Genomic DNA, 12,545 nt, shown 5'->3' on the forward strand with positions numbered 1-12,545 from the left:
GACGCACCCTTCAAAAGTTGCTAATTTGCCCCTCCCCCACCCTGTTCTCTCCGTCTCATGAGCAGGCTATAGACCTGGTTCTGACATATGTTATAAAGCTCCCTGAGGGCTGTTGGGAACACTTGGCCCCTTGTCCCTAGCCCCTTGCATTCCTGTGTTATCGTCCTTTACATTTTTTAAGGGTCAAAAGGTCACAAATTCCAAATTTAGGCCTAGTCCTAAATAGAGTCTTTTTGGCTGGTATTCGGCTGTTTGACAAGCTAGAGACTTGAAACTTGCGGTGAATCAACCTGGTATCCCCCGTATGACTTGTCTATTTTTTTGACCCTGTGGCCCCAAAGGAAGGGCCCCAAAAGGACTGAAAAATTCATTTTTGAGGCCTGCTGAAGACAGTCCAGAATCTGGAATTCAATAGATTGTATTTTGGAATGACTTTAGGACCCCATTATTTTTTAACCCTTTGACTTAGAGAGACCCGCATGCCACCTATGCGATCGGCTGACTGAGCACTACGAGACAATCCCGAGGCTATCCCGATAACACCTTGCGTTGCGGAGTTTGCCCCAGAAGGTGTCCACCTGCAGGGGGGAGACATATGTGATAGACCTTTTTGAATGCTTTCCATTGGTGCCTGTCCCACATCGCTGAGTGCTTCGGTCGGTGACTTACAACCCTTAAAAGGGTAAAAAATGTCACCCTTTAACGCCACCTAGCTCTTCACTGCAACGTAGTAGAGCTTTGTTTCCAAGACGGCTGACTCCGGCTCTGGGAGACCTTTCCGGCGATGTCTGGGTCAAGAACGTACGACCTAAAATGACTGAGATGGCATCTTTGACCATTCCTGGAATAATCCCCTAACAGGCGTCAAGTTTTCATGGGCCGATGTTTTGTGGTCAGACCAGAGCCGGACCCTTAAAAAAAGTGACTATGGACCTGGTTCTGACATATGTTATAAAGCTCCCCGAGGGCTGTCGGGACCAATTGGGCCCTTGTCCCTAGCCCCTTGCATTCCTGTGTTATTGCCCTTTATATTTCAGGGTCAAAAGGTCACAAATTCCAAATTTAGGCCTAGTCCTAAATAGAGTCTTTTTGGCTGGTATTCGGCCGTTTGACAAGCTAGAGACTTGAAACTCGCGGTGAATCAACCTGGTATCCCCCGTATGACTTGTCTATTTTTCTGACCCTGTGGCCCCAAAGGAAGGGCCCCAAAAGGACTGAAAAAGTCATTTATGAGGCCTGCTGAAGACAGTCCAGAATCTGGAATTCAATAGATTGCATTTTGGAATGACTTTAGGACCCCTTTATTTTTTAACCCTTTGACTTAGAGAGACCTGCTCCAAAGCAATTTGCTCAGGTTGTCGGGCCCTTTCCGACGATGCCTCGACTGTCGCTCTACGACGCACCCTTCAAAAGTTGCTAATTTGCCCCTCCCCCACCCTGTTCTCTCCCTCTCATCAGCAGCTCATTTTGCCTTTTTCAGCTCTGCAGTCAATTTTAATGAAATTTTCAAAAGTGAGCTAGCCATCTCTGCATCACATATGTTGTTAGGCTAAAGGATTTGTGCACATGACCAGATTTGGATGGACCTAACCCTAACCCAAGCCTAACTATGACATCATCAATCACTTCCACATTATCATTCCTGATTCCAAATTCTGTCCTATTCCCATTGCAACTTCTCTTGACTTTAGCACACATTTCTCAGCAACGATGCGACGTAGCCAGCTCATTTCAAGACAGCTATGTTCAGGAAGTGGAGAGCTACGAGAAGTTGTGTGTTTTGCCGTGCTCGAGCAAACTTTGGTCCCATAGATGGCAGTAGCTGTACGGCGCTGACATATGATTGACAGCGTCTCGAGGCGATTCTGAAAACGTCTCTCTTTTTGATGTGCGACTGAGGGAAAAAAAGATCATCCCCTAACCCCCCCCACCCTGCTCTGTACCTCCCATGACTTAGGACCTCTTCTGGCTGAATGCCGGGGTCGCACTGGTAATTCCTGTCAATTTTGACACTTACAACACAAAAGGAAGTTATAAAACACTTAATTTAAATATCTGCTGAATATTTGAGTTTTTAACATGATAATACATTAAAACCTGGAATTAGGGTACTTTTTATTTAAAATATGGAATCTGTGGACATAGGACCTCTTCTTGCTGAACGCCGGGGTCGCACTGGTAATTCCTGTCAATTTTGACACTTACAACACAAAAGGAAGTTATAAAACACTTAATTCAAACATCTGTTGAATATTTGAGTTTTTAGCATGAAATACATTAAAATCTGGAATTAGAGTACTTTTAATTTAAAATATGGAATCTGTGTAAAATACTGTCCCCGGTGGTCATTTTATGGAATTGTAGACAAGAATCTGGAATTTTATGTTTTGCTACCATCTAGGGGCGACTTGAGAATTGCATCCAGAATTCCAACTTTTGATTTTCAAAATCTGGAATGTGGAATCTGGAATTTCCAGATTCTTGTTTAGTAGATTGAAATCTGGGTTGGAATGTTGGAATTCAGCTTTTTCAATTCATTGTCTATACGAAAACCCTAACCCTAACCCTAACCCTAACCCCTAACCCTAACCCTAACCCTAACCCTTTCTCATATGTACCAAATAAATATACGGTTAAGATGATAATAATCGGAGACGTTGTCAGCTTGGCTGCGACGAAGGGTACATCCCTGCTTCTTCAGTTATTTTAAATCATCTTAAAACAATTAATTAAGACACTATACCTAAACTCAAATTGGAGAGACAGATTGATATGACGGTAACAATACCCTAACCCTAAAAACGTAACCGTTAGTCTAGCATCCCTAACCCTGGCCCTAAACTTAGCCATTAGTTTAGCACCCCTAACCCTAAACTTAACCATTAGTCTAGTACGCCTAACCCTAACCCTAACCCTAAACTTAACCATTAGTCTAGTACGCCTAACCCTAACCTAGCCCCTAAACTTAACCATTAGTCTAATAGGCCTAACCCTAACCCTGACCCTAAACTTAACCCTTAGTTTAGTACGCCTAACCCTAACCCTAACCCTAAACTTAACCATTAGTCTAGTACGCCTAACCCTAACCTAGTCCCTAAACTTAACCATTAGTCTAATATGCCTAACCCTAACCCTGGCCCTAAACTTAACCATTAGTTTAATACACCTAACCCTAACCCTAACCCTAAACTTAACCGTTAGTCTAGTACACCTAACCTTAACCCTGTCCCTAAACTTAACCATTAGTATAGTAGGTCTAAGCCCACCCTAACTGTAACCAAATACTTGGGTCTCTGAACCTAATTTTGACCCAACCTCAACCGCATTCTTACCTTCCTGAAAAACGCAACCTACTTGATTAACGTAGGGTGAACTACTTTATGTAACCCTGAGACCAGACAACCGGTCCAAATTAAACAAAACGATTTATTGAAACTCAGAGACCAGACAATCGGTCCGAATTAAAACGATCCATTGCAAACCTGAGGCCAGACATCCGGTTCAAATCAGATGAATAAAAACTCTCTGATGAAAACAGAAACCCGAATTGAAAAAACTAACCCGAGGCCAGACATACGGTCCAAATCAGATGAATAACAACTCTCTGATGGGAACAAACAACCCGAATTAGGGTAAAAATAAATAAAAAACATTATGGAAAGGATGAATACCTGGCGACGTTGTCAGCTCGGCTGCGGCGAAGAGTTCATCTCTGTTTCTCCGGTTTATTCAATCTGCTCTATAATACAAAACAAAAAAACGAGACAAAACTATGCCTAAACTCATATCTGAGAGGCAAGTTGGTATGGTAGTGGACATTGTAGGAATGGTGAGCTGTCTACTGACGTGCGCCGGCCCGTGCATTCACCTTTGGTCCCCTATCGAACTGCCCAGTCGACGGACGACGCAGGGGGGATCATCGTATTCACACTCTAACCCTAACCCTAACCCTAACCCTAACCCTAACCCTAACCCTAACCCTAACCCCTAACCCTAACCCTAACCCTAACCCTAACCCTAACCCTAACCCCTAACCCTAACCCTAACCCTAACCCTAACCCTAACCCTAACCCTAACCCCCTAACCCTAACCCTAACCCCCTAACCCTAACCCTAATTAGGGTCAACCCTAACCTCTTCCACATTTTAACGGAAGGTCGTAGAACAACGGGACTGATACTGGCATGTTCGTCTGGGCCTCCTGGGCCCCAAAATGGCCTCCGTTCACTTTCTGGAATTTCACTTAATTGACTTTTTAAAATTCCTTGAATGACATAGAGCTTTCATTCTTGCACAGCTGAATTTGTAATAATTTTGCGCACATTTTGATACTAATTTCATAAGGATTACTCACCATGCAATATTTGACCATCCACCAGAGGGCGCTTGACGTAATAGATGAGAAAATGGAAGTATTCCATATTCACATATATTTTATTAATTTTACACTTTAATGGCCTCTCACGTGCCCATATCTTATCCGATGTCAATGATTTCAATACAATGTGATATAACTTTTTAAATGCTTTCCATTGGTGCCCGTCCCACATTGCTGATTGCTGATGATTGCAACAAAAATGGAAAGCACTCTCCATTCCATGTTGTATGGGTTAGGGTTGTATGCATAAATCTCTAGGCTTCCATTTTTCATTAGAATCAGCCCGATTCCTCACACACCCTTTGAAATAAGAGCCTTTGAAATAAGAGCCTTTGAAATAATTCCAGATTTTCATCTATGAGGAATACAATAGATGAGAATTTGGAAGCACTCTCATGGCTTCATAACTCCTCAGTACATGTACCTATAGTCTTACAGTGACCCGTGTTGTATACATCAATCTCTACGCTTCCATTTCACATTAGAATCGCCCGATTCCTCACACACCCTTTGAGATATGAGCCTTTGAAATAATTCCAGATTTTCATCTATGAGTAATACAATAGATGAGAATATGGAAGCAATCTAAATCTTCATAACTCCTCAGTACATGTACCTGGAGTCTTACTTTGAAATCTGCTGTATGCATCAATCTCTACGCTTCCATTTCACATTAGAATCAGCCCAATTCCTTACACACCCTTTGAAATAAGAACCATTGAAATAATTCCAGATTTCCATCTATGAGCAATACAATAGATGAGAATTTGGAAGCACTCTCATGGCTTCATAACTCCTCAGTACATGTACCTATAGTCATACAGTGACCTGTGTTGTATGCATAAATGTCTAGGCTTTCGTTTATCATTAGAATTAGCCAGATTCCTCAAACGGCCTTTGAAATATGAGCCTTTGAAAAGATTCCAGATTTTAATCTATGAGTAATACAATAGATGAGAATATGGAAGCAATCTAAATCTTCATATCTCCTCAGTACATGTACCTATAGTCTTCCAGTGACCTGTGTTGTACGCATCAATCTCTAGGCTTCCATTTCACATTAGAATCAGCCCAATTCCTTACACACCCTTTGAAATAAGAGCCTTTGAAATAATTCCAGATTTTCATCTATGAGCAACACAATAGATGAGAATTTGGAAGCACTCTCATGGCTTCATAACTCCTCAGTACATGTACCTATAGTCTTAAAGTGACCTGTGTTGTATGCATAAATGTCTAGGCTTTCGTTTATCATTAGAATCAGCCCGATTCCTCACACACCCTTTGAGATATGAGCCTTTGAAATAATTCCAGATTTTCATCTATGAGCCCTACAATAGATGAGAATATGGAAGCAATCTAAATCTTTATAACTCCAAAGTACATGTACCTATAGTCTTACAGTGACCTGTGTTGTATGCATCAATCTCTAGGCTTCCATTTTTCATTAGAATCAGCCCGATTCCTCACACAACCTTTGAAATAAGAGCCTTTGAAATAATTCCAGATTTTCATCTATGAGGAATACAATAGATGAGAATATGGAAGCAATCTAAATCTTCATAACTCCTCAGTACATGTACCTATAGTGTTGTATGCATCAATCTCTAGGCTTCCATTTTTCATTAGAATCAGCCCGATTCCTCACACACCCTGTGAAATAAGAGCCTTTGAAATAATTCCAGATTTTCATCTATGAGGAATACAATAGATGAGAATATGGAAGCAATCTAAATCTTCATAACTCCTCAGTACATGTACCTATAGTCTTCCAGTGACCTGTGTTGTATGCATCAATCTCTAGGCTTTTGTTTATCATTAGAATCAGCCTGATTCTTCACACGGCCCTTGAAATATGAGCCTTTGAAAAAATTCCAGATTTTCATTTATGAGCAATGCAATAGATCAAATTTTGGAAGCACTTTCAAGACTTCATAACTCCTCAGTACATGTACCTAGAGTCTTCCAGTGACCGGTGTTGTATGCATCAATCTCTAGGCTTCCATTTTTCATTAGAATCAGCCCGATTCCTCACACAGCCTTTGAAATAAGAGCCTTTGAAATAATTCCAGATTTTCATCTATGAGCCATACAATAGATGAGAATTTGGAAGCACTCTCAAGGCTTCATAACTCCTCAGTACATACACCTAGAGTCTTACAGTACCCTGTGTTGTATGCATCAATTTCTAGGCTTTCGTTCATCGTTAGTATTGGCCAGATTTCTTAAACGGCCTTTGAAATATAAGCCTTTGAAAAAATTCCAGATTTTCATCTATGAGCCATACAATAGATGAGAATTTGGAAGCACTCTCAAGGCTTCATAACTCCTCAGTACATGCACCTAGAGTCTTACAGTGACCTGTGTTGTATGCATCAATCTCTAGGCTTCCATTCCCCATTAGAATCAGCCCGATTCCTCACACACCCTTTGAAATAAGAGCCTTTGAAATAATTCCAGATTTTCATCTATGAGCAATACAATAGATGAGAATTTGGAAGCACTCTCATGGCTTCATAACTCCTCAGTACATGTACCTATAGTCTTCCAGTGACCCGTGTTGTATGCATCAATCTCTACGCTTCCATTTCACATTAGAATCAGCCCAATTCCTCACACACCCTTTGAGATATGAGCCTTTGAAAAGATTCCAGATTTTCATCTATGAGTAATACAATAGGTGAGAATTTGGAAGCAACTTTTCAGGATTCATCAGAGTCTGCCCCTGACAACATATAAATGCCATAATTGGTTCAAAGTCATAGCCCGCCCGTCCCCTATGATGCGGCCATGGCCCCTTTCACAGAAAATTAACTCTGTGGCCTAGTGTCTTGTCTAAGGTGTCATTGAACTCAGCAGAGTTTACCTTCTTTATTGGTGATGGTTTGGCTTCATTCACTACATTGAGTTTCTTTCATGTATATGCCAAACAATCAGCAGGACACCGCAGGGAATCGAACCCCATCCCAGTAAACCAGGAGTACCATTACCGGTGCCTTTTTCTTTTTTGACAATACATGGAAGGTAAAGCTAAACCTGCATTAGCTTTAGCAAGTACCACTGTTTGACTATTTACTAGTTGGGCCCATGTCCCTAGCTCGTTGCATTCCTGTGTTATCGCCGTTTATGTATGAAAGGTCAATAGGTCAACTTCCAGATTCTCATCTAGTCAATAATCAAGTCTTTTTGGCTCGTATTCCGGTGTTTGACAAGCCAGAGACTTGAAACTTGGTTTGAATGCAACTGGTATCCCCCGTATGACTTATCCTTTTTTTTGACCCTGTGGCCCCAAAGGAAGGCCCCAAAAGGGATGAAAAAGTCACTTTTTCAGATAGATGAAAATCTGGAATTCAATAGATTGTATTTTGGAATGACTTTAGGACCCCATTATTTTTTAACCCTTTGACTTAGAGAGACCTGCATGCCACCGATGCGATCGGCTGACTGAGCACTACGAGACAATCCCGAGGCTATCCCGATAACACCTTGCGTTGCGGAGTTTGCCCCAGAAGGCGTCCACCTGCAGGGGGGAGACATATGTGATAGACCTTTTTGAATGCTTTCCATTGGTGCCTGTCCCACATCGCTGAGTGCTTCGGTCGGTGACTTACAACCCTTAAAAGGGTAAAAAATTTCACCCTTTAACGCCACCTAGCTCTTCACTGCAACGTAGTAGAGCTTTGTTTCCAAGACGGCTGACTCCGGCTCTGGGAGACCTTTCCGGCGATGTCTGGGTCAAGAACGTACGACCTAAAATGACTGAGATAGCATCTTTGACCTTTCCTGGAATAATCCCCTAACAGGCGTCAAGTTTTCATGGGCCTATGTTTTGTGGTCAGACCAGAGCCGGACCCTTAAAAAAAGTGACTATGGACCTGGTTTTGACATATGTTATAAAGCTCCCCGAGGGCTGTCGGGAACAATTGGGCCCTTGTCCCTAGCCCCTTGCATTCCTGTGTTATTGCCCTTTATAATTTAGGGTCAAAAGGTCACAAATTCCAAATTTGGGCCTAGTCCTAAATAGAGTCTTTTTGGCTGGTATTCGGCCGTTTGACAAGCTAGAGACTTGAAACTTGCGGTGAATCAACCTGGTATCCCCCGTATGACTTGTCTATTTTTTTGACCCTGTGGCCCCAAAGGAAGGGCCCCAAAAGGACTGAAAAAGTCATTTTTGAGGCCTGCTCTAGATAGTCCAGAATCTGGAATTCAATAGATTGTATTTTGGAATGACTTTAGGACCCCATTATTTTTCAACCTTTTGACTTACAGAGACCTGCTCCAATGCAATCTGCTCAGGTTGTCGGGCCCTTTCCGATGATGCCTGGTTTGTCGCTTTATGAAGCACCTTTCAAAAGTTGCTAATTCGCCCCTCCCCCACCCTGTTCTCTCCCTCTCATGAGCAGCCCATGGACCTGGTTCTGACATATGTTATAAAGCTCCCTGAGGGCTGTCGGGAACACTTGGCCCCTTGTCCCTAGCCCCTTGCATTCCTGTGTTATCGGCCTTTATATTTTAAGGGTCAAAAGGTCACAAATTCCAAATTTGTGCCTAGTCCTAAATAGAGACTTTTTGGCTGGCCCAGTCCAGAATCTGGAATTCAATAGATTGTATTCTGGAATAACTTTAGGACCCCATTATTTTTTAACCCTTTGACTTAGAGAGACCCGCATGCCACCGATGCGATCGGCTGACTGAGCACTACAAGACAATCCCGAGGCTATCCCGATAACACCTTGCGTTGCGGAGTTTGCCCCAGAAGACGTCCACCTGCAGGGGGGAGACATATGTGATAGACCTTTTTGAATGCTTTCCATTGGTGCCTGTCCCACATCGCTGAGTGCTTCGGTCGGTAAATTATAACCCTTAAAAGGGTAAAAAATCTCACCCTTTAACGCCACCTAGCTCTTCATTGCAACATAGTAGAGCTTTGTTTCCAAGATGGCTGACTCCGGCTCTGGGAGACCTTTCCGGCGATGTCTGGGTCAAGAACGTACGACCTAAAATGACTGAGATAGCATCTTTGACCTTTCCTGGAATAATCCCCTAACAGGCGTCAAGTTTTCATGGGCCGATGTTTTGTGGTCAGACCAGAGCCGGACCCTTAAAAAAAGTGACTATGGACTTGGTTCTGACATATGTTATAAAGCTCCCCGAGGGCTGTCGGGAACAATTGGGCCCTTGTTCCTAGCCCCTTGCATTCCTGTGTTATTGCCCTTTATATTTTAGGGTCAAAAGGTCACAAATTCCAAATTTAGGCCTAGTCCTAAATAGAGTCTTTTTGGCTGGTATTCGGCCGTTTGACAAGCTACAGACTTGAAACTTGCGGTGAATCAACCTGGTATCCCCCGTATGACTTGTCTATTTTTTTGACCCTGTGGCCCCAAAGGAAGGGCCCCAAAAGGACTGAAAAAGTCATTTCTGAGGCCTGCTGTAGATAGTCCAGAATCTGGAATTCAATAGATTGTATTTTGGAATGACTTTAGGACCCCATTATTTTTCAACCCTTTGACTTACAGAGACCTGCTCCAATGCAATCTGCTCAGGTTGTCGGGCCCTTTCCGATGATGCCTCGTTTGTCACTTTATGACGCACCCTTCAAAAGTTGCTAATTTGCCCCTCCCCCACCCTGTTCTCTCCGTCTCATGAGCAGGCTATAGACCTGGTTCTGACATATGTTATAAAGCTCCCTGAGGGCTGTTGGGAACACTTGGCCCCTTGTCCCTAGCCCCTTGCATTCCTGTGTTATCGTCCTTTACATTTTTTAAGGGTCAAAAGGTCACAAATTCCAAATTTAGGCCTAGTCCTAAATAGAGTCTTTTTGGCTGGTATTCGGCTGTTTGACAAGCTAGAGACTTGAAACTTGCGGTGAATCAACCTGGTATCCCCCGTATGACTTGTCTATTTTTTTGACCCTGTGGCCCCAAAGGAAGGGCCCCAAAAGGACTGAAAAATTCATTTTTGAGGCCTGCTGAAGACAGTCCAGAATCTGGAATTCAATAGATTGTATTTTGGAATGACTTTAGGACCCCATTATTTTTTAACCCTTTGACTTAGAGAGACCCGCATGCCACCTATGCGATCGGCTGACTGAGCACTACGAGACAATCCCGAGGCTATCCCGATAACACCTTGCGTTGCGGAGTTTGCCCCAGAAGGTGTCCACCTGCAGGGGGGAGACATATGTGATAGACCTTTTTGAATGCTTTCCATTGGTGCCTGTCCCACATCGCTGAGTGCTTCGGTCGGTGACTTACAACCCTTAAAAGGGTAAAAAATGTCACCCTTTAACGCCACCTAGCTCTTCACTGCAACGTAGTAGAGCTTTGTTTCCAAGACGGCTGACTCCGGCTCTGGGAGACCTTTCCGGCGATGTCTGGGTCAAGAACGTACGACCTAAAATGACTGAGATGGCATCTTTGACCATTCCTGGAATAATCCCCTAACAGGCGTCAAGTTTTCATGGGCCGATGTTTTGTGGTCAGACCAGAGCCGGACCCTTAAAAAAAGTGACTATGGACCTGGTTCTGACATATGTTATAAAGCTCCCCGAGGGCTGTCGGGACCAATTGGGCCCTTGTCCCTAGCCCCTTGCATTCCTGTGTTATTGCCCTTTATATTTCAGGGTCAAAAGGTCACAAATTCCAAATTTAGGCCTAGTCCTAAATAGAGTCTTTTTGGCTGGTATTCGGCCGTTTGACAAGCTAGAGACTTGAAACTCGCGGTGAATCAACCTGGTATCCCCCGTATGACTTGTCTATTTTTCTGACCCTGTGGCCCCAAAGGAAGGGCCCCAAAAGGACTGAAAAAGTCATTTATGAGGCCTGCTGAAGACAGTCCAGAATCTGGAATTCAATAGATTGCATTTTGGAATGACTTTAGGACCCCTTTATTTTTTAACCCTTTGACTTAGAGAGACCTGCTCCAAAGCAATTTGCTCAGGTTGTCGGGCCCTTTCCGACGATGCCTCGACTGTCGCTCTACGACGCACCCTTCAAAAGTTGCTAATTTGCCCCTCCCCCACCCTGTTCTCTCCCTCTCATCAGCAGCTCATTTTGCCTTTTTCAGCTCTGCAGTCAATTTTAATGAAATTTTCAAAAGTGAGCTAGCCATCTCTGCATCACATATGTTGTTAGGCTAAAGGATTTGTGCACATGACCAGATTTGGATGGACCTAACCCTAACCCAAGCCTAACTATGACATCATCAATCACTTCCACATTATCATTCCTGATTCCAAATTCTGTCCTATTCCCATTGCAACTTCTCTTGACTTTAGCACACATTTCTCAGCAACGATGCGACGTAGCCAGCTCATTTCAAGACAGCTATGTTCAGGAAGTGGAGAGCTACGAGAAGTTGTGTGTTTTGCCGTGCTCGAGCAAACTTTGGTCCCATAGATGGCAGTAGCTGTACGGCGCTGACATATGATTGACAGCGTCTCGAGGCGATTCTGAAAACGTCTCTCTTTTTGATGTGCGACTGAGGGAAAAAAAGATCATCCCCTAACCCCCCCCACCCTGCTCTGTACCTCCCATGACTTAGGACCTCTTCTGGCTGAATGCCGGGGTCGCACTGGTAATTCCTGTCAATTTTGACACTTACAACACAAAAGGAAGTTATAAAACACTTAATTTAAATATCTGCTGAATATTTGAGTTTTTAACATGATAATACATTAAAACCTGGAATTAGGGTACTTTTTATTTAAAATATGGAATCTGTGGACATAGGACCTCTTCTTGCTGAACGCCGGGGTCGCACTGGTAATTCCTGTCAATTTTGACACTTACAACACAAAAGGAAGTTATAAAACACTTAATTCAAACATCTGTTGAATATTTGAGTTTTTAGCATGAAATACATTAAAATCTGGAATTAGAGTACTTTTAATTTAAAATATGGAATCTGTGTAAAATACTGTCCCCGGTGGTCATTTTATGGAATTGTAGACAAGAATCTGGAATTTTATGTTTTGCTACCATCTAGGGGCGACTTGAGAATTGCATCCAGAATTCCAACTTTTGATTTTCAAAATCTGGAATGTGGAATCTGGAATTTCCAGATTCTTGTTTAGTAGATTGAAATCTGGGTTGGAATGTTGGAATTCAGCTTTTTCAATTCATTGTCTATACGAAAACCCTAACCCTAACCCTAACCCTAACCCTAAC

This window comes from Etheostoma spectabile, unplaced genomic scaffold, assembly GCF_008692095.1.
Source record: "Etheostoma spectabile isolate EspeVRDwgs_2016 unplaced genomic scaffold, UIUC_Espe_1.0 scaffold00019182, whole genome shotgun sequence".
Lineage (NCBI taxonomy): Eukaryota > Metazoa > Chordata > Actinopteri > Perciformes > Percidae > Etheostoma > Etheostoma spectabile.